We start from the raw sequence: 24,413 nt of genomic DNA on the forward strand, positions 1-24,413 counted from the left end.
CAGAAAGTGCTCAATATTTACTCAAATGATAACTCACCTGGCCGCTTGTTTGCATGATTTACAATTATCTGTATTGATGGCATATGTGGCTTAAATGCTCCGCTCCAAAGTTAGCTCCACACTTTTTGGGCACAACTTAGATCTGGTATCAGAAATCTAAAAAAGTCAAATTTTGTGTTCATGCAATTTAACAAAATTTGGGGTGGATGTGATCTTACTTAATCAGAGTGTAGTCTAATCGATTTTGGACTTGATTTCCATCTTTTGGAAAAATCTGCAGTATTGCAGAAGCTTAGATGTCATCACCACTAAACTTTAGTATAACTGTCCTGCTCATTGAATAAATGCCAAGAACTTTACTTTAAAATGCTTTTGGGGTAATTCAGCTTCAATATAATCTACTAGAAGTTTAATCAAGGGAAACCAAGGGAAAAATGAAATAGATGTTGCTATTAAAATGGCAGCATTTAGATAAAGAACTGCATAAACATGGACATTTAATTTTATTGAAATTTAAATGAGTTTACTACTCATTGGAATTAAGGTCTGTTAATTAAGGCATGAGTGCCTTGTAAATCCTGGATGAGTGCATATTTGCTACATATAGTTGTGGCTGACAACAGTTCTTTGTACAAAATGAAGAATAAATCTAAACCAATTAAGATACTGCGTGTGTAATTAGGAATATTGTAAATGAAATGAGGTGACTATGGATTATGCATGTTAACATGTGTTACCACTATATTGCACCAATTCTTGGTAACTTTTTTTTTTTTTCACATGGGCAGGCACCGGGAATTGAACCCGGGCCCTCGGGCATGGCAGGCAAGCACTCTTACCTGCTGAGCCACCGTGGCCTGCCCTCTTGGTAACTTTTTGCTGATCATCCTGCCCCACTGATAAACCATGTCATCCTTTGAACAGATTAGTATAGCTGAAAATAAAGAGGTATATTATGTATAAAATTAATCATATATATGATCATATATTAAATCTTGGCCCTGGTCACAATCAGTGATGGTCTTTGTTCTGCCAAGTAGAAAGGATTATGATATTCCCTTTGCACCTTCTCTTCACCCTCTTTACTCTATTAGATTCCTGGAAATGTCAGAGAAATAATCAGCCCTTCACTGGTTATAAAATATTTCGGTTTATAGAAGGATCTGAGAAAAATAAGTGTTATGGGTCTTGGCACTGTGTTAGTTATTGATGAAGGTGAAAGAGTGAATGGTATGGTTGGAAGTTATATTCTTTAGTTGGAATTTGTTAGTTCTAGAAATGAGAATAGTGCTTAAGCTCTATTTCTTTTGAAATATTTAGAGCTGAGACCAAAAAGACTTTTTAATCTCCTTTTAGGATATTTCTTTGGATTAAGATTGTAATCCATTTCTTGGGGGAAAATAACAGATGGCACTAGATGACCTTTTATGAACCAACGAAGAATAAAGAGGATGTTCAAACCCACTCTCTAAGACATTTCTCAGGAACTCTCCTGTTCAATACTGCTTTTCATGCCTTTTAAAACAAAAGACACGTTGACTGAGTAGTTTTCTTGGGCCTATACCGTATGATGTATTTTTCATATATATATATAATTTAACTTCAAACCTAACTTGTGAAGTCCATACGATTTTGTGAAAATGATATGCCACCTGTCTAGAAATTTTGTATGATGCATTTTTTCATGAAGTAGTTTCTCAAGAAGGACTCATCAGCGATCTCATTCAAGGCAGAGCTATACAAGAAGGTTCACAGTCAGCATTTTCAACCTTCTGCTGTGGACTCAGATGAGAGACAGCCAGTCTCAAGTCCAAATATGAACATAGATCTTTCTCACTTTTCAATTATAAACCAAGGAAACCCTTTGTTTTAATATGATGACAGGTAAATATATTTACTACACGATAAGTTACATTTAAATTCTCCTACACTACCTTCTTTCTCTCACACACCTCATTTTGGAATTCAAAGCAACAATTTTCTCAGGGCACACTTTATTAACATTTGAGTTTATAGTGTACAGTATGTAAATTGTGTATCCTCTGTAGCAAAAAAAGAAATAATAAAATAAAACCTCTAATTTGGGAGTCTGATCTCTGTTTGCAGTTACTTATCCATGTCATTACTGCCCAACATGCATCCTTGGGCCAGATGCATGATGCCCTGCAGAGTATCATAATACTCAGTTGTTAATTTTATAGTCCACAGTAGCATCAAAAAATGGCAGAGACAGCCCACAAGGCGGAGAAGACAGCAAGCTGTGAAGCAGTTAAATGCTTGCCTTCCCCTGTGAATGGTAAAAGAAGTCTTTCTGAGGCAACTAAGCTGACTTCAGAATTTGAATATTTATGCTACAGAGGAAATCGGTCATAAATTTGCATTTTTTAATGGTTAGGATTGGAAAGAAACAATAATTTTTAAAAAAGCATTGGGTAATAAAACAATCCTTCAAGAAATCTGGCTCAACTTTAATAGATAATTATTGGAAATAGAAGTCCCTTTGCTCCTAATTAAACCAAGAAAAGGAACACAAGTTGTTCTTAAATCTATCTTTAATAAAATTTGTTCAGTGCTTAACACTCTATTATTACAGCAGCACCTTATTTATCTGGTTTTGTCAGAGAATGAGCCATTCCATATAAGTGAATTTCACAGATAACTGAAGCATTCAATCACAAACGCAAAAACAAAACAAAAACAGAACCATTTTGATGAAAACATTCCTAACATGTATTATATAATACCACCTGCTATTTTAAATAGCATATGTTAAATAATTAACACTTTTTCTTAATGTAGTCAATATTTCCCCAGAATTACCAGATGGGACTATGGGTAAGGCAAGGAACAACAAAATAAGAGTTACAGCAACAAATATTCTTTCTTTGGCTCCCATTCCCATTTATCGTTGCAGGGTTTTTTCCCCTAATGATTTCCTGAAGTACTTAAAGGATACATCATATGTTTTAAGGGAAAAGGGGAAAATACTTTCAAGTGCTATGTGGTGTCTTTTCCTGTTCCTAATCGCTTGGTTGATGTGGTCAGATGAAGGCATTTCAACTCTGCCACTGCTGTTTTCCTTTCATCACAGGTGTTAATATCTGTCCCCAAGGTACTGTTGTCTATAAGTCTCAAACTGTCTCTGTTACAGCAAAGCTAAAATACACTGAGGTAATTGATGCCCATTGATGCCATGGCTTCTCTCACCCAGTAAAGATATGAAGGTCATCACTTCCCTTTGCCCCTGGGTGACTTACTGAGTCTGGCACCACTTTCTACAAGCTCCTACTGACAGGTCATATCACTGAAGCTGCTCTTTTGAAGTAAAGGCGAACATTTTTCCTTGCCTTTGAGTTATAGTGCTCCCAAGATTTCACAGAGATTTTAGGTCTCTGAATTCGTACTTGCATCCTCGTATTTCCTTAGCAATAGGCGAGTTCATGGTGACTTGGTTAAAAGACAACATGAGTAACAGACTCTATAGAATGCCCTAAATAATCTTCTTTCTAGGAAGATCCAAAAGCATTTCAAATAGATAATTTATGTATATACCCCATCAGCCCTCCTGATACTTCCAGATGTGGGAATACAACTTATGCTAAAGGTGCTTCAGAAATATCTGAGTTGCCATTATGACAAATAGGCCTTTATTTATTTATTCATTTTTACTGGGCAGCTAAGTAGTGATTAGGTGGTAGTTCCTTATTGCCAGGCTGTCAGCTCTATGTGTGGCTGCCTCATTTAGCCCTCCCATATCTGCTTGGTTGTTTTCTCTCTATCATGATTTGACAAGGCAGATGACCAAGGTTGGTGACTGTTCTAGTTTGCTAGCTGCCAGAATGCAATATACCAGAAACAGAATGGCTTTTAAAAAGGGGAATTTAATAAGTTGCTAGCATACAGTTCTAAGGCCGAGAAAATGTCCCAATTAAACAAGTCTATAGAAATGTTCAATCACAGGCATCCAGGGAAAGACACCTTGATTCAAGAAGGCTAATGAAGTTCAGGGTTTCACTCTCAAGTGGAAAGGCACATGGCAAACACAGTCAGAGATTCTCTCTCAGCTGTAAGGGCACATGGTGAACAGAGCCTTCTCCTAGCTTTCTCTCCTGGTTTCCTGTTTCATGAAGCTCCCTGGGAGGTTTTTCCTTCTTCATCTCCAAAGGTTGTGGGCTGGTAGACTCTCTGCTTCTTGTGGCTATGTCATTCTCTGCTCTCTCAGAAATCTCCCATTCTCCAAAACATTTCCTCTTTTATGGGACTCCAATAAACCTATCAAGACCCAACCAAATGGGTGGAGACATATCGTCACCTAATCCAGTTTAACAACCGCTCTTGATCATCCAAGGAGAAGATCTGATTAGAGTTTCAAACATACAGTATTAAATAGGGATTATTCTAACTTTGTGAAATGGGATTTTGATTAAAACATGGCTTTTCTAGGGGGGCCTAACTCCTTTCAAACTGGCACAGTCACTGTATTATGTAACCCAGAAAAGCCATATTTTAATCCTGTTCCATCTTGTGGATCTTTAAATCCCTATTCAGTGCTGTAGGTTGGAAACTTGATTAGGTTGTCTCCACAGAGATGTAACTCACCCAGTTGCAGGTATTAGCTTTTGATTAGAGAGAGATATGATTCCAACCATTCCATGTGGGTCTTCATTATTTTACTGGAATCCTTTAAAAGAGGAAACATTTTCAAAAGAGCTGCGAGAACCACAAGAGCCCATGCAGCTGAAGACCTTTGGAGATGAAGAAGAAAAACGCCCTCAGGGAAGCGTCACGAAACAAGAAGCCTGGAGAGAAAGTAGACATCACCATGTTCGCCATGTGCCTTTCCAGTTGAGAGAGAGACCTTGAACTTCATCGGCCTTTCTTGAGTGAAAGTAACCTCTTATTGGTTCCTTAATTTGGACATTTTTATAAACTTGCTTTAATTTAGGCATTTTCAAAGGCTTAGAATTGTAAATTGTAAACTTACAGTTTAATAAATTTCCCATTCTGTTTTAAAAGCCATTCTGTTTCTGGATATTACATTCTGGCAGCTAGCAAACCAGAACAGTGATACTTTTCATAAACACAAGTCAACAAAGTATGATAAAGATCTTACTGCAGTCATTTCCAACAGTTTTGGAATACAATTTTTAGCAGCATATGTGAAGTAATCAAAAGTCTCCTAAAATTGCTTGAGAAATCATGTTCAATTACAACACAAGTAGTACTTCGGCATGATACCCTACAAAACAACATGTTGTCATTGTGTTTTTTTCTTTAGATCTGTTCAGTTACCTCATCCTATTCTCATACATTTTTGTTTTTATTTGTTTATTTTTAGCATGGGCTGGCTCCGGGAATCAAACCCAGGTCTCTGGCAGGGGCAGGCAGAGGGGCCACCTTGCACTGCCCTATTCTCACATACTTAAAAAAAAATCTGATCTATAGGAGATTTTTCTTTGAACTATGTAGTTTCATGAAGCTCTAATCATGAGATAGGACCCACTCAGCTCAGTCTTTCATATGAGACACCTTTGAAGTGGTGTGATTATGAAACCACACTCTTACACAGAGACCCAAATATGGTTGCCAGCTTTGAAGAGGACTCTACCAGCTTGACTTAGCACTCTAATTGAGGATGCCCTGCTTCTCCCTGGCTGTCTCTCAGATTGGTGGGCACAGACATTATATCTCAGGCTCTGTCTCCTCAGAGACTTGCTCTGTATATGTTCATACCCTAAGTGTGCTAAAATGCTGACCTAAGTTATACTTCTGGGTATACACTATTTCTCTAGACTAGTCCATCTTAATCTAGACAATCTTTTTTTCATAGATTTTTTTTTTTTTGAGATATGGTTCATATGCCACACAATTCACCCATTTAAAGTGTATAATTCAAGGATTTTTAGTATACTTCAGCTCAAACAATCTTATGAGAATGTCAGAGCCTGGCAGGTCCCATTAGATATTTGGGACTGCTCCTTGGGCCACACGTTAGATGGGCTTGCTTTCTCACCTGCCCTCTAATAGATCCTGGAACTTTTCTCTCCTCGCCTGTTTTTTCCCTTTAGTAATAATTAAAGGTAATAATACTATCTGGGTCAAGAAAAGGAAAACCCTTTTTTAGTCCCTTTTTATAGAGACCCATCTTTTTTAATAGCTTTTTTTGGAGATATGATTCACATGCCATACAATTCACCCATTTAAAGTGTGGAATTCAAAGATTTCTAGTATCAAAGATATGTGCAACTATCACCACAGTCAATTTTAGTACATTTTCAACACCTCAAAAAAAAGCCTGATATACTTTATCTATCATCCGTTCCTCATGCCCATACTCCACTCCACCCCATTTCCTCCAGCAGTCTCCCTCCTGCTGTCTTCAGCTACAGATTTCCCTGTTCTGGACATTTTATACATATGGATTTGGATAATATGTGGTCTTTTGTGACTGGCTTCTTTCACTTAGCATAATATTTTCAAGGTATAGCTCAATCTTCTATTGATTCATAATAGATCTTGGAAAAGGAGAAAATGTGAGTAAAGTTTTAACTTTTTTTAACAGCATCACCTTTAAAATCCCAAACATTATGGAAAAGAAAAAGAGAATATGCAATTTTCCTATCTGTCAGTATTTTCTTCCTCAATAGGGGAGGATTAGATGTATGAGCTCCTGGATGGCTGGGTTGAAGAGCAGAGAACAAAGAGAAAGGGCCCCACCACAGACAGCTGAGCTTCCTGCTGTGCTTGTGGGGTGATCTGTTCCACTTAGGTTGAGTATAAAAAGGCACCCTGACAGAGGAGCTCAGAGATTATCAAACTCTATTGGGAGGAAGGCAGGGATTGGCTGTGAGCATACATTGACTCATTTATTATGAAGTCATTTGTGAATATTTTTACATGACAACATTGCTTAGGGATTTATAAGAAGAACAAGAAAAACAGCAGAAATTTCCATCCCATGTGGTTTCTTTAGCAAGTATGGTTCTAGTTAAAAACATCTGCAAGTTTTTCACTATCACATCTCTGTAGAAATTTTTCATTTAACAAACCGTACATGTGCTCTTTTGAAAATCTCTATCCTGCTAACACAACTATTTCGATAATGGGCCACATTCTATTGATTTCTTCTGAAGGACAATGGGTGATCATTATAAGATTTTTAATGCGTTGACTCCAGGCTCCCAAGGAAATGTTTCCCTGGGTTCCTATTATATTCCCTTACATTTGTGCAGCACATTTACCTTTCAAAGAACTTTCATATACATTTTCCATGTGATTATCCCTCTTCCTTTTTTGTTACTCAGCTTCCCCATACTTCTCTCTGTTCCTCAGTTTTCCTAATAATTCTGCTCCCATCCTTCCTCTTAGCTTCCAGATCTTCTCTTACCTCTTAGTTTTCTTATTCTGTCTCCCTTATATCCTTCCCCCTCCTTCTGCCACTTTTTAAACTGAGCATAATTTGATTTTTTTAGCAAATATTGGTCTAGATTTTTTGATATATATATATATATATATATATATATTAAAGCATCTGAGTAGATGTTTTTTGTCTTATATTTTTCTTGAAAAATTGAATAATATTTCATTGATTTTTCTTGCCTGTGACTACTGTCTTCTCTTGCCTGTAGTCATGTAATAGCTTTCTAGTTTATCTTGACTAAAATCTCTTTTCTCTTGATAAGACAAAGGCTGACTTATCCACTAGGCACATTAGGCACAGGGTCAAGAATTCACAATAAGTGTAAGGGCCCCAGAAAAATATTTTTATTTTTTAATATGAGAAAAAAATGAATATAGTCCATCCTGTATTATGTTCATCTTTATGTTAACACACTTACAAAATAAAATTATAATGTTGATTTATGGAGGAAGAGGCCTATGAAGTCAAAAGTTCCTAGGACCTACCAAGTTATGGTAGGGTTGGGCCATACCTTAACGGAACAGTCCTAGATAAAACACAGATTTAAAAAAAAAAATGATAGGACTGTCAGTTTGCTCTTTCAAAGCTCTTCTATGACTTCTTGTTGCATTTAGGATAAAGACCCACATCCTTACTTGGAGTACGAGTTTTTCCAAAGCTCTCAGATTCATTTCATGTCTTTATCTTTCAGAATTATTGTTTTAGTAAGTTTGTGCTCTAAGGTTCTGGATAAACTAAGTGTTCCCCAGGCTGCCCTGGCCTGGAACATTCTTCCCTTATTAGTTTCTTGGTCATCTTCTGTCCATTCTTCAGATTTTAGTTTAAATATCACTGCCTTAGGAGACTCTTCCTTATAGTTCAATCTAAATTAAAGCCTTTTTTCATAATCTCAGAGCCATGCTTTGAAGGTCATAGCATTTATTACCTCTTTGCTTGCATGATGATTAATTTAATATTCACTCTCATTTCACTGTAAGGTCAATGAAGGGAAGGACATTGTCCATTTTAATCATCACTGTAGTCTCAGAGCCTAGAACTCTGCCAGGCTGGACCATTCAGACAATATTTGTAGAACAAATCAAGCCTTGACTTGATTCAATAGACATATATTTTTAAGGAAAAATAAACTAAACTGCTTTCATCATTTTCTAATTTCTGTAAAAATAGCTTCTGATTTCCTTTTATTTTTCCTCACTCTGTGTTTTAGTTTTCTGGCTGCTCAAATACCATAAAATGGGTTGGCTAAACAATGGGATTTGTTGGCTCATGCTTTTGGAGCTAGGTGAAATCTAGAATCAAGACATCATCTAGGCAATGCTTTCTCCAAAAGACTGTGGTATTGGGCTGGCTGTTGGTGATCCTCGGTCCTTAGCTTCTCTGTCACATGGACATACATGTAGAGGTCTCTATTGACCTCTCTCTTCTTTCCCTAGTTCTCTTGACTTTCATCTTCTGGCTGTCCCCTCATGCTTTCTCTCTGTCTGAAATTCATTCTGCTTATAAAGAACTCTGGTTATAGAAGTAAGACCCATCCTGATTGGGTTGGGCCACACCTTAACTGAAGTAACATCATTAAAATGTCCTACTACTTATAATGCGTTCACATCTACGAGAATGGATTAAGTTTGAGAACACGTTTCTTTTTTTTTTTTTTTTCCTGCAGTATATAGCTCCAAAATACCACACACTATAATTAGAAAAGTTATTTGTCTTAGTTTCCTAGGGCTGTCGTAACAAAGTACAACATACTGGATGTCTAAAAATGACAGAAATTTATTTTCTCAGAGACCAGAAATCTGAAGTCAAGGTGTCAAAAGGGTGATACTGTCTCTGAAGTCTCTGGGGCAGAATCTGTTTCATGCCTCTTTCCTGACTACTGGTGGTGGCCAGTAGTCCTTGGTGTCCCTGAGCTTGTGGCACAACTCAATGAATGCCTCTGCTGTTACATAGCCATTTTCTCTCCTTCCGTCTCCTCATATGACATCCTCCCCCTGTGCCTTCTATCCCCTTAAAAGAAGAACATCGGTCATATTGGATTAAAGGCTCATCCTATTCCAACATGCATCATTTTATCTTGCTCAGTTCTTTTAGTAACAGCCATATTTCCAAGTAAGGTCACATTCTGCAGTATTGGGGATTAGGACCTCAGCATGCTTTTTTTGTGGATACAATTTAATCCATAACAGTGTTAAACTCTATGTGTTATGAACCAACTTTTAGCAGAGGTTTTGAGAACTCAAGGACTCCAAAACAAAATACATGAAAGTAAGTTCTAAAATTTTATTTGAATTTCGGGTGTAATTGAATTTTTCCATTTTCTTTTCAGAAAAAAATAGTCACAAAGCACTATTGGGGTCATTCCTATGAAACATTATTTTCTCCAAAAGCATTCTCAACTCAAACTCTTTCTGAATAAAGTCTGTTGCATAAGAGGTTTCCTTGGAATTTATCTCTGATTGATGGTGAACATAACCTTCAGATAGAGACTGATATGATTAACCAAATGACTGTGACTCAGTCTCCTCGTTCATCAGTGTTAGGTCAGCAAACTGTTATTCAAATTGATCTGGGAAGAACAATGCTTTTTATTTGGTTTCAACTTTGTTCTAGTTCAATTACCTGAATGTTCCTGTTTGCCAAAAGGATAATCCATTTTGTGATACATTCCTTTTGGTAATTATGTGACCTTAGCAGATTTATATAAGTTACAACAGATAGACTCTAGATTTTAAGCAAGGCATTGATGAGTATTCTATTTTAAAGAAAGTCTCAGTTTCATGAATTAAATTATGCCCCCAACAAAGATGTGTTTAAATCCTAACCCCATGCGGTGGATGTGACCTATTAGTTAAGGGGAAGCCAAACTGAATCAGGGTGGGCCTTAATCCAATATGGCTAGAGTCCTTATGAGCAGAAAAAAATTGGGTCACAAAGTAGTAAGAGAAAGAAAGAAATAGATGGTCATGTGATGGAGGCCAAGATTGGGGTATCATGGCTGGAAAACCCCACATGAGCATTAGAGACTTTGGAGAAGGCCCAATTCTGACAACATCTTGGTTTTGGATTTCTAACCTCCAAAATTATGATGCAATTCTTGTTGTTTAAACCAAGCCTCCGAAATTATGATACAATTTCTTTTATTTAGGCCAACTAATCTGTGCTATTTGTTATAACATCCTGACGAACAAAGAGAATTGGTGATTGATAATTTGGACCTTCTTCCCTGCTCCTGAGACAATGATTTTCTAAACATGGCAGCTAGAGGGAAGGCTAGGAAGTAACTCATTTCCTAATAGACCAGAGAAAGGTCCAATAAGAGAAGAGGGAATGAGGGAGGAGGAAAGATCAAAAGATGTTCCTTTGGTGTCACTTGTTAACTTCTTGGAGAGATTTCAGAGGATGTTCTTAAAACTTACTATGACTTTTTCTTTATTTCTCTGTCCTTCAAAAGGAAATCTGATTTCTAAAACAAAAGGCCAGGATTAATTTCAACTCTGTTACACTCAAACAAAATGGTGAGGTCTGCTTTATCTATATGAAGCAGACATAAAATTATTACATGGTAAAGTTAGATGTTGGGGATCTGAAACTTTGGGGAATAAGGCCAAGTAATACATGTTGTGGTGGCTCTCAAGGGCCATTCTCAGGGACAATAAAACCAGAAGCTGTAAAAAGAAGCTGTATATAAATACAGTTATGACATTTATTTTTTCCCAAGAAGTAAGCTGAGAGTAAGGGTATTTCTTTTCTCAAAAAGACATCATCTTGGGTGGGCCACAGTGGCTCAGTGGCAGAGTTCTTGCCTGCCATGCTGGAGACCCAAGTTTGACTCCCAGTGCCTGCCCATGCAAAAAACAAACAAACAAACAAAGACATTATCTTAAGCACATCAGTCTGTCTCTAATTTTCCTTGGAATTCAGGATAAAAGGTTGTATCTCTTTGGTCACTGAGGCTCTTGTCTATATTAAGCTTAGATTAGAATATTGTTACACACTTCTGCCTATATTAAGCTTATATTAGAATCTGATTGCATTTCAAAGTCAATTATTTATTTAAAAAATCTATCCAGCAACACAAAACTCTAACCAATTAATAATTTGAAAATATTGATTTCATTTCTATTATAAATATCTCTGAAGAATTCAATAAATGGATTCATTTACTTCTATTTTATCTACAAAGGATATTATCATAAGACTATATCTACTAATATTTATTAAACATTAGACACACAAAGAGTATTTCCATTATTGATAGTGCTTAGATAGAAACTATGGTTTTGTAGCACCTTCCCTTAGGCAACATAAATTACTGGTTTCTTTAAAAAAAAGAAAAGAACAATTCTTCCCCCTACTGATTAACTCTGTGGAATTAAGCAATTCATTCAAGACTCAGTTTCCTTATCTGTGACATAATAAAATGAGAAGTCAAAATGAACATTGGATTAGATTATCTCTGAAAACTCTTCCAGATCAATTATTTTGTAATTTAAGTAATATATCTTCATTTCAACTTAAATTTTCCTCATCAAAAAAGCACTGTACCACTCATTTTACAAATACAAGTTAAGCTTTTCAAGCCTGTGCTGCTAAAAAGTAATGAGAACTCAATTTTGCAGAAGTGAACAAAATTTGACAAATTGCCTTTCTAAGCATTAATAAAGAATCAAATATTATACAATACCCCACTTTTCACTGATTACAGAATAAGAAAGTACTATTATTGCCTTTCATGCATGTTACTTTTCTTGTTGCAGTGATTGTCTGAATCAGTGGGGAAAAAAAGAAATATCACCTTGAAAGAATAAGTTAGTAGCTTCTCTATTTTATTCAAATAGCAGTAACTATTCATTTTAAGGAAGGCCTTGAAATAAGTGGTACTGATAGCACTTTAACAATAGTGCCAAAACTGGGATATTTAAAGACATGATTTTTATAAAATCCATTAGAGCAAAATGTTATATTTGGATAACATAGTCTATATTTGAGGAAATATGTTCATGGCCCTTTAGATTATTTCAATATTGCAAAATGCCAGCTCGTTTTATGAGCTGCGGGGGTATAAGTCTTTGTGGGTGGAGAAAAAAGGAAGTGACAGTCTGGCCTAGGAGAAATGACAATTACAGGTCATCGAGGGACTATTTTTGTGCTAAATAGGTTAATGCAGAGGCAGAGAGACTCTCTCTAAGTTAAGTTAATAAGGCTTTTGCTGAATTAAACCAAGTTGGTGAGCTTTGCTAAAGTTTTGGAGCCTGTCAGAATTCTGCCAAAGATAGACACTTGAAGTATTTGAAAGGGAGAGAATAAGCATCTCTTGAATAATCAGGGATAGGTTTAAGAAATAATAAACGTCTGAATGAACAGAATTTAAAAAATGAATATATATTCTAATGGCTAGGCAAAATTTTAAAGAGTTTAGTAAAATGATTCCTAGTGTTATCTTAAACTTTTACTGTGATATTGATTAAAAATACAAACATGAAGAAGAGAAAAAAAAACTAGTAATTGATGCCACAATTACATAAAACCTAAGAGATAATTAGAGGTCACCTTTAGTGACTTTTGTCTCTGCCATCTAAGGTTTCCCTTTCCAAAAATTGTCTTTTGATGAGGAAAAGTGCCCATAAACCTATGCTCATAGATTCTAGTTTAAAAGGCCAGACACCAGACCGATTCTCAGCAAAACTGCACCATCAGTCTTAGACTTGGTCTCCCATTCCCGCTTCCCTTTCCTATTCCCCAAATTGGCATCTCTCCAGGGTCTGATACCCTATCACCTATTATGCATGTATTAACAGGTTGTGCCCAGATCTGCGAGAGTCCAAAGGGAATTAGACTCAGAAATAGCTCACTCCTTTTACATCCCGTTATTTTCATAAACTCTATCAATGGATCCTATACTTGTGGATTTAATAGTCCAGTAAAATTTCAACAACAAAAATGAAATAAATAAAGCTCTCAACTCAGTTTTGGGAAATTGATAGCACACACAAATACACACATAGTGCTATAAAATCCCAATATTTTTAGCTAGTGAGACCAAAATTAATGGTAGCTACACAGATGCTTCATGTTTTAATGCAATATTTCTTTGTGCCCTTTGATTCTCTACGAAGCATGTCACTGCTAGTGATATTTTCAAAGGTGGTAGAAACCTGCCAGAATTGAGAAAGAGACTAAATTGGTTCTTCACCACAAGTCTTTTGTGGCATTTCTGTCTCCACTCCAGAAGAAGTTATGCTAATCATTAATACACTTCCATTAGGAGATGTCTATATCAAATATACATGTGTCCAGGTATGAACCAATTCAGCATGAACAAAACCCCATCCTCATGATATGGAGAGGACAAAGCCACAGATAGCATCCAGGTGTAACCAAGAAATCAGGCTTTAAGGAATGATTTTGATTAGTGAATCATTATATAAATATTCCTTTTTGCTTTGTGGAATATTGGAGTATACAGGGAGATACCTGAAATCTCTGAATTGTAATCCAGCTGCTGCCTTGATCTCTGATAATGATTGTACAGACCTTATCTTCTGCCTCTGTGATTGTAAAACCTTGTGACTAACCTTCATCTGTACCTAGGTATCCAGTTTTGCAACTTTAGATCTTTTAATCACTAAAGACCGCCCCTAATGCCTGTTAATGAAGGATCTTGGATCCACCAGGAACCAACCCACCCCACGTCTCAAATTATCTTGACGAAACTAGATTTGACCTAAGTGATCCCACCTGACATGCTTGGTAGCTTAACCTTTGAATTTACACATCACCTATACCCCATTCTGCCATTTCCTATCGTACACTTGGTCACTAGGCATGTACTCAGCACGTGCTCAATAATCAGCTCACCTGTAATTACATCATCTGGGACTACTGTACTCATTATCCTAAACCCTGCCCACATTTCTCTAATAAAACTACCTGAATTACTGCAGTTCTGGGAGACATATTTTGGGCCATTAGACAGTCTGCTCTCCTGCTACACATGTAGTAATAAACTCTTTCTCTCTTGGAAACCCAAATGTCTCAGGAATTGGTTATTGAACGCATTGGGCAGAAGAATCCACAGCCTTTGTCCAGTAACACAAATGTCTCAGAACATTCTCTTAGCCTTCTCAGAACATTCTCAACCCCAGAAAGTTTAACCACTTGTCCAAACTTTGGTTTGCTTTTGTCTAGTAAGGGAACCAATCATCATAATAAAATAAAACGCTACAACCTACTTGCACCAATATTTTATTAAAAATATTTTAACATTATATATCAGTCTCTGTAGGCCAGAGAAAACAATGTTACTGGCTGGATATACTCCCACACTATATTTTCAACTCATTGAGCTGCGTCAAGGACATTTGTCTGTTAATTAACGTATTAGCTGCCAGATTTGATCTTACATTCATAATTCAGCTGTATTATTGTCTTTTCCTTGCAGTATTTTAATGTGCACCAGGTGGCGGTAAGAAAGCATATAAAAGCTGATAGCTTCCACCTGAGATGAGAATTCATACATTTTTTTAAAAAGTCTTCTTATGTCTCAAAATGTAATTAACTTGACTATTAAGAAAAATTGATCACTAAGCATAAGCAAATCTACAGAGCAAAACCAAAAGCTCAGTAACCCCTCAAAACAAACAAATGTTATATTTTTAAATTTGTTCGATTTTTTTTTTTCCTTTTTTGGCATGTATTCTCCTGGTCCATATTCTCTTTCCAATGGACTTATTTTGGATAAAACTGACTCAAAAGTTAGGGTTTGGTATTTGAAAGCTTAATCACAACTTCGAACTCCCTTTTGTCTTTCTGAGTTTTGCTAGTTTTGTCTGCTTGTTTGTATTCCCAAATTCCTTTTTTAAATCCATTATAAAATTTCTGTATAATGAGAGGTGGTTGCTCCTGCTCCTCCCCCATTTTCAGTTTCAGATCTTCAAAATGACATATATGCAAACTGAGTACAACTCTACCCAGAGTGAGTTGGAGAAGTGACAATAAAGGATGAAGAGTTAAGAGGTAGCCTTCCCTTAAGACATTTGCCCCCAGGGATGGTAAGATACTTCAGTAGTGTCAATGGAGAAGATTTAGAGTTGAAAGATGTTGTTATCTAAATTAAAGCAGGTCACATTTCTCAATTATGGATTATAAAGATGATGAAGGAGATGATTAACTAGTGTGAGGATTAGAGGGGAAGTGTAGGGACAAGGGTAAAACAGAATGTTAAATTCGTGGTGACACCATCATCGTACTTATTTTCTGTGGCATTGGGCTAAATCCAATACATCGAGTACCATGATCTTGCGGGATATCAACTATTCTAAGTGTTTTCAGCTCTCACCTGGAGAGATTTAAAAAACTGATGAAACTGATGATTCAGCCCACCCACTTTTATTCTGAATTAATAGTTCTAGTATAGAGTCAGAGAATTGCTTGTTTGTTTTACTTCTCCAGATGATTTTAAAATCAGGGTTGAGAACTAGAGACTTAACTTAAATTTGAAAGGACAACACTTCACATCTGCTGCCTGTCCCTCAATCAAGGTGAGAATACTTGGATGCAGTCTGTACTTGGCTCAGAGGGAAAATGAGCAAAGGGACCCATTTCTTTCCGTTGGCTTGTATCATCATTAACTAAATGATTTTTAATTTTTAATGTTTTTATGGCTCTATTTTACTTTGTATGATTCTATTTGATCGTAGTTGTCAGAGAACATTATAAAACTTATTTCTCCCAAGAATTTATGTATAAAGATGATAACATACAAAGGGGAAAATTCACAACTTTGCAAAAGAAATTCACTGTTCTTTATCATATAGCATTAGAACTGGAACAGACCATAACGATCATTTATGTCAGTGCTTTTCAAACTGTGGCTATGATCTAGTAGAGTGTTGTGAAATGAATTGACAATCACACCAGCATTTTTTTTTTATTTTAAACTTTTTATTTTGAAATACTTTCAGACCTACAGGACTGTTACAAAAATAATACACATGCCCTATAGTGAACTCTAACATACCCCTATCTCCCCAGATGGCCAGCTCCACCAATTTTAGCATTTTGCCACATTTGCGACTCTTTCTTTCTTTTTCTCTGTCTTTCTCTTTTTCTTTCTTTCTCACTTTTTTCTCTCTCTTTCTCTTCCTTTCTTCCTCTCCTCCCTCCTTTCTTTCTTTCTTTTTCTATCAACTATTTATCAACTCATCTGTCTCTCCACCTATCTGTCTATGTATTTATCAATCCATTTCTGAACACCTGAATGTAGGTTGTATACATCATGCCCCTTATACATGCTCCATGTACATTTCCTAAGAACAAGGATATTCACTTATATATACACCTTAAGTGCAGTTATCAAGTTCAAGATATTTAACATTGATATAAAGCTTAAAGATACATTTCAATTTTCTCATATGTCCCAAGTATGCACTTTTGAGCTTTCTTTCCTTCTTTGTTAGATCCTTTCCAGAATCATGTATTGCCTGTAATTGTGATTGTCCCTTTAGTTGCCCCTTTCTATCTTTCTTTTTATTGTGGGAACATATACACACATACACTTTCCAGCTCTCAAGCATACCATTCAGTGGGATTAATCGTATTCGCTATGTGATTAATAGTTTGCTACCATCTTTCATTACTGAAACCTTCCCATTTCCTGAAGCAGAAACTCTTTACCTATTTTGCATTAACCTTCCATTCTCCCCATCTACCTTCCCCCACCACTGCCACTGGCAACATGTACTCTGACTTCTGTTTCCATGAGCTTGCATATTGTCTAATACTGTCTTTGTATTTACCATTGTGCTTAAATGTAATACCCTAAATCTGTAACAATCATTTTCTTTGATACCAACTTCAATAGTATACATAAGCCACATTCCTGTGCCCTTCCATCTCACCACTATCATGTGGTTCTTACTACAAATTACGTGTTTACACATTATAAATCCAAAAGCACTGATTTCTCATTACATTTTGTACATTTTCCCTTTAGATTCTGTAGGAAGTGAAAAATGGAGTCACATACCAAAAATGCAGTGGTACTGGCAATTAATTTACCCCTGTTATCCTTACTAGAGATCTTTATTTCTTCATATGGCTTCCATGTATTGCCTATTGTCCTTTCCTTCAACCTGTAGAACTCTCTTAGCATCTCTTGTAGGGTTGATTTAGTGGTGATGAATTCAGTTGGCTTTTGCTTATGAGGGAATGTCTTAATCTCTCTCTCATTTTTGAAAGACAGTTTTTCTGGATGTAGGATTATTAGTTAGCAAATTTTGCTTTCAGCTGTTTAAATATATCCTCTCTCTGCTTTCTTGTCTCCATGCTTTCTGATGAGAAATTGGCAATCTTATTGAAGTTCCCTTGTATGTGACATATTGCTATTCTCGTACACCTTTCAGAACTCTCTATCATTGGCATTTAACAGTTTGAATCTAATATGCTGTGGCATGGCATTATTTGGACTTATTTGGTCTGGAGTTTATTAAGCATCTTATATGTGTATATTCCTGTCTTTTGTTAAATTTGAGAATTTTCAGCCATGATTTCTTTGAATCTTCTTTCTTCTCTTTCTGAGATTCCCACAATGGATATAATGGTACATTTGATGGTGTCCCATAGTTTCCTCAGGCTCTGGTCACTTTTCTTCATTCTTTCTTCTTGTTCCTCAGACAAGAGAGTTGCTTGTTGTATCACAGATTCTTTATTCTGCCTGCTCCAATCGTCTATTGAACCCCTCAAGGGAATTTTAACTTCTGTTACTTAAGCTCTGTTTCATTTGTTTTAATACTTTCTATCTCTTTATTGATATTCTCTTCATGTTCATTTGTCATTTTCCTGATATCTTTTAGTTCTTTGTCTGTGTTTTCCTTTAGCTCTTCAAATGTATTTTGGACCATTGAAAAAAACCTTTGTCTGGTTTTCCCACTGATGTTTTCTAATGCTTTGTCTCCTTTGCCTGACATCGCTTCTTTTTTCCTTATAGTTTTATATTCTTTTGTTGAAAAACCTGGACACTTTTATATTTTATTGATGTGTTATTACTGGAATTTAGACTCTGAGGCTTCTGTTTCTTAAGATTGTGTCCAGCTGATATAATGACAGAGATTTCCTTGATTGCCAAGAGCTAATTGCACCCCTAACCCATCTACCCCTGGAAAAAAAGTAAGTAGAAGAAAACATGTTTCCCAATCTTTGCAGATTGACATTTCCAAGTGTTCTTCTTCAGGCCTTAGCCACACAATGAGTTCAGGGAATAGCTCATAGAGGCTTCTGTGATCCTATCTGTGCATGCATTTGTCTTGGGCATGTTCATGTACCCCTAGGAATTAACCAATTTAGAACATCCCCTCTTCCCTAGGAAACAGTTTCCTCACTGTCAGAATATTGTACTCTGTATCCTACATCTAGAGAGCACAAGCACTCTCAAGGTTGCTTTCTATAAAACAGTGCAAGTTCTGTGATAGCAAGTCCCCCAGGACACCACCAAATTGGGTCAAATATCCATGCTCCCAGTTTGTGTACAAAGGTTACTCTGCTCCCTCTAGATCTGGGACCAGAGATATGTTATATATGTACAAGCTGGCTCCATGCTGAGCTGGTTGAGGGGTAGGGGAGAGACCTGCCAGGGTGCTACAAGAGCCTACTGCTTTTAAGTAACCTTTATCTTGATTTTGTGCTTGCTCTGTTACTTTAGTCCTTTACTGTATTCTGGAGCTTTAAGAAAGATATTTCTGCCAATTCTTGCTGGTCATTCAAAGCTTCTTTGCACAGATGACGCTCTGAAGCATCTCACTCTGCCATCTTGATTGGGTAGCTTTTTTTTCTAAGAAAGAATTAAAACAGACTAGAATAATGGATAGTATGATAAGACATCAAAGTCCCTCACATGAAGTAAAGTTAGTGTGTTGTGATAGTTTGTGAAATTTTGCAGCCACAGATGACTACATAAAACCTCTTTCTTACAGTGGGTAGTCAGTATGTTTCAAAGCCACTAATCTAAGCCAGTTCTCTCTCCTTATAGGTGAAAAAAAATAGATCCTAAGAAACATAAGAAATTGTTCTCATTTACACAGCTATGTTGCGGAAAAACCCAAAACTAGGCTTCTTGATTATTCTTATTTTTTGATTCTCATTTTTTGATTACCATCAGGTCATGTGAAATAGGGAACTCCTTTGGAAAATATGGTGGAGGTAGGTGACTGGAAGACATGAGGCATGTTTGCGAGGGCTTGTAGTGTTTGAATTTTAGTTTGTAAGAGGAAACAAATGAAACCCTTTTGTAGGACATATTAAGTAAAAGGGACTTCAAGTTGGAGGAAGTTAGAGCACAGAAAAAGTACAGCTCAGATTTGTAATTCTAATAAAAACATTCTAGATTTTGCTACCTTTTTAGTCATTTGACTATTTCCCAGTTTTTTTTTAGTTTTGTTTCATTTTGTTTTACTCAGAATCATAACCCATCTATATTAAATGGAAATCATTGTTTGAAGAAGGTAATATTGGATTGAAAAATGCAGGATAATTTTACTGGGAGAGGGAGAGACTGGAGCCAGAGAGACAAATATGTGGCAGTTGCAATTTAACTGATAAGTATGGAATCCACTTGATATGTGATGAAGCCTAAATCAAATCAGTGGCAATGATCGTGGAGAGAAAAGGGAATCCATGAGATCATAGGATATGTAACTGACTAGATTTAGGAAGAAACTGAAATAAGATAGTATTTCTCAAAGTAAACATGTTCGTTTGCATCTTAATAACTTGTGATGTTTGTTGAAATTCACATTCTTGGATACTACTCTGTTTGTACTTAAAAGAGTGAGACCTAGTAATTTGCATGTTAACTTATACTGTCCGATGATTCTCATGCTCTTTAAGGTTTAACATACACTAGATTCAGATGGGGAAAAAATCAGATGACAATATCCACCAAAATATTTTTAGCTTAATTTGTTAGCGTGCATGTTTGTGAGGCAGATTTTCAAAAAATGAAGGGAGCAGGAGATGTGGGAGATGGCCATGATTGGTCCATGTGACAGATGGCCTTACTATTTAGCAGGAGCCAAAAATTGGCTCTCTCTAATTGCTTTACCTAATTTCCACACTCAACCATGACTCAGCATTGGGTGATTCCTATGTGCCTGGTACTTTGTTAAGCTCTGGGAATGTGGTGATGGGAAGAAGATTATATTAGGCTAAGAAGTCAATTTATTGTCATGCCCAACTTCTCTTCAAGCTTAACAGCCTTTCACTGAGTTCTTGGAAACTACAGCTCATGTTCCCGGTGTCACACCCTTCTCCTGGAATGGAAAAGGACTGGACACTGTCCAAAGGCAGGTCAGTCAATTGACCAGATTCTTTTTCTTTAGAATTTGAGGAAAGACACATGATGGCTGTAGTAGCATAAATCGTTATATATGAGTATATGAATTATGACATTATATCCCAGTGACAAGCTAAATTCTTCATATCTTAGTTTACACCTCACTAGCTAAAGATGCCTTTGCTGACCTCCTAGACTAGGTCAGGTCCTTATGTTATTTTCTTTTCCTGGTGCTATGCATTTCCCTCCCCCTTGTTTTCTTTTTTTTTTTTTTTTTTTTTTTAATTTTTTTTCTTTTTATTTGCATATGGGCAGGAGGCACCAGGAATCGAACTTCAGACCTCCAGTATGGCAGGTGAGAGCTCTGCCTGCTGAGCCACGGCAGCCTGCCCCCCCTTGTTTTCTTCTTAACAATTTTAATATTAATTAATCGTGAAATAGGTTGATTATTTTCAGTCTCCCACCCCAACTAGGATATACATTTCATGAGGGCTGAAATTGCTTTCTGTGTTGTCTATTGAAATTTCCTTAAGCTTTGCAAGTATAAATAAATATTTATTAATAAAAGCTTGATCACAAAATTGACTTGAATTCATTCCATATTTTGACAAGTTTAAATGGGATCATGTTGGTTTTAGCATCGTGATTATCTTAATCAGTGGTGAAATGGATGCAGTTTTCTAGTTAATTTTTTTATACCCCATACTTAGTACTGACGCTGTTACCATTATTTACGTATTTTATCCCCAGATGATTTGATTTGAATTGAACAGCCAAGACAAGGATCCCTGAGCCCAAGTTAAAACATACTCTGATAAGCCTTACGTTTCTGACATTTACTAATAATTCATTTCCATATTTCCAGTTTAACATAGGAATTTTCTTAGATTCTTCACTGTCTCTACATTGCTTAGCAAGTCCTGTCAACTTCACTATTAAAACCCATTTTAAACCTATCTAATTATCTATATCTCCATTGCTATCCTCTTAGTTCAAATTGCCATCATCTTGAAACTAGACCACTGCATTAGTCTGCTAACTAATTTCCCTAACTAAACTGCTAACTAGTTTCCCTCTTCCTGTTCTTTTTCCCAAAAATAATGACTATACATGTTTTGCAAACAGGAAAAAAAGGCTTTGTCACATTACCACTTAAAACTCTCTAGAGACTTCCCAAGGCACATAGAATAAACTCCAACCTCCCTTCCCTGACCTACAAATTCTGATTCTGCCTATTATTTTTTACCTAAATGACCCCACTCTCAGTTGTTCACTATCATTCAGCCACATTGAATTGCTTTCAGGTCCCTGTCTATTCACAGATCATTTCTCCCTTAGGGTCTTTCCTATAGCTTTTTATTTCCGCTTGGAATGTTCTTTCTTTCCTATTAACATGGACGCTCTTTCCTGTCATTCAATTTCAACACCGTGTTCTCAGAGAGGCCTTCCCTGTCTATCCAGTCTGAAGAACCAACCAGTCCCCAGCTGCCACATCATCCTATTTAATCCCCCCCCGTCCTTATCATTACTGATAATCTTCTTTCTGTAATGCTTTTATTTTTGGTCTTGCTTAACTAGAAAGTAAGTTTCATGGAGCGGGGACCTTGGTCTTCATAGTCACTTCAGTATCCCCTGAGATGACACGTCCTCAATAAATAGTTGTAGAAGGAGTGGATTATTGCATGAAGTTGTAGAAAGCTTGTTATGCATTGAATTGTGTCCCCCCAAAAAGATATGGTCAAATTCCGACCCCTGAGTCTGTGAATGTGAATTTATTTGTAAATAAGATCTTTGAAGAATTATTAGTTAAAATGAGACCAAACTAGATTAGGGCAGGCCCTTATCCAATGTGATTGGTGAACCTATAAGGAGAGTAAATTTGGACACAGAGAGACAGAGAAAGACAAGCATGTGACAGAAGCAGAGATCAAGTTATGCCACAGGTTGTTGGCAAAACCTATCCCAGACATCAGACATCAGAGGAAGCACGGCCCTGGTCACATCTACAGATTTCAGACTTTTAGCCTTCAGTGCTGTGGGGCAATAGATTTTTGTTGTTTTAGGCTGTCCAGTTTGTGGTACTTTGTTATGCAACCCCAGCAAACGAAGACAGACTGAAACTCCTCTGCTAACTACAGATTGAACAGTTTATCCAAGTGAAATTATTTGCACTGAATGGAGCATCTCACAAGGAATAACATTTTGTTCTTAACCAATAAATATGTATAACCTCCAGAGTCTTCTCTGTCATTCAACAATTATATTAGGAAAGCAAAAGCATTTTCATTGCTACATATGTCAGCCAAGACGGGAACAGTTTCATATGGAGAGATCTAGAGATTAGCTCTCGTCCTCCACAGATCTCCCTGGAGGAAGGGATGAATCATTTAACCTCAGGGCACTCTGGCTCTGCCTTCAGGTTAATCATACTGACCTTTCTGGCAGGGATCACAGAAGCGTTAACTAATCAACGTCTATAAAGCATTTGGATAATGAAGAGGGCTACAAAAATAATGACAATAATAATTTCCTCTCTTTTGCTGAAACATGTTGTGAACAAGGAAAAGATACAAAAAAAAATTTTTTTTATGTGAAAGAACTTTTATGGTGTATTCAATTACTTTACAACCTTTGTTTTGTACAGCATAACTTTTATGCTTTGGGACACAGACCCTCAAAATTGTTGCCTCCCTAAAGGCAGCTATCCTAATATTATTTTCAAAAAATGTATTCTGCCAAGTTGGAATAATTTTCTACTTACACTTTCCTGCAAGTGGCAAATTGTCACCTCTTTATTACAGTGCTCTTTTGTGTCAGAGAAGACATAAAACATGCACTTAAAATTACTATGGACTGAAACCATGTGGGTGTTCCAATTAGATTTAATTTGATGAAAATGGCTGAGAATGTTTGCTATGTGATTGTATTTCTAAAGGAGAGGAGTCCATTCACCCAGTTCCTGATTGCCTTCTCCTGTCCTCTGTGGTTACATTAAGGATGTTTAATGGCATTTGCTGTCTCACATAGGGCTGCTACTAGGAAACACATTAAAGAAGGCATTTACTTGGGGTTTACCATCATTTTCCCACATTTTAAGTATCCCTTGCTACTATTTCTCTTGCATTCCCATATCCTCATTACTCTAGTATCTGAGAGAAAATATTATATAAACTCAGTCAAAAGAATCTAGTATATGTTTCACATCTGTACCCTTCACAAATAGTGTTTAATGACAATTGTGAAGATAAGGAAACATTTAACTCAAATTAGTGGGTTGCTATTGTATCATCTGCGAAAAGGTTAATATTTTAGGCAGAGAACTTCTTGGTGTCTCATGGATCATGCCATATAATATTGCCTTATCTTACCAACAATTGTTTAAAGCCAGTCTTGTTTCAAGTTCAATAATTGGGTCGAGGTTGAACTCAAGATCATATTTCTCCTCTTTGATAAGGCCATTTCTATACCCTTCAGAAACTTTCTTTATCAGAAGCAAGAAAGAATGCTCTGCCATGACAGTACTTGCTGGTAAGATTGCCCTTGCCCTCTAAGTTTAGGAGAGTTATAAATTATGATGTGTTACTGATGGACAGAAGTTAGGTGGCAAATAGGGAGGATCAACAGAATAAAGAGAGTAAGATCCACAATGACATGATGAGAAAAAAT

The sequence above is a fragment of the Tamandua tetradactyla genome, chromosome 1 (assembly GCF_023851605.1).
Source record: "Tamandua tetradactyla isolate mTamTet1 chromosome 1, mTamTet1.pri, whole genome shotgun sequence".
In the NCBI taxonomy this organism is placed as follows: Eukaryota; Metazoa; Chordata; class Mammalia; order Pilosa; family Myrmecophagidae; genus Tamandua; species Tamandua tetradactyla.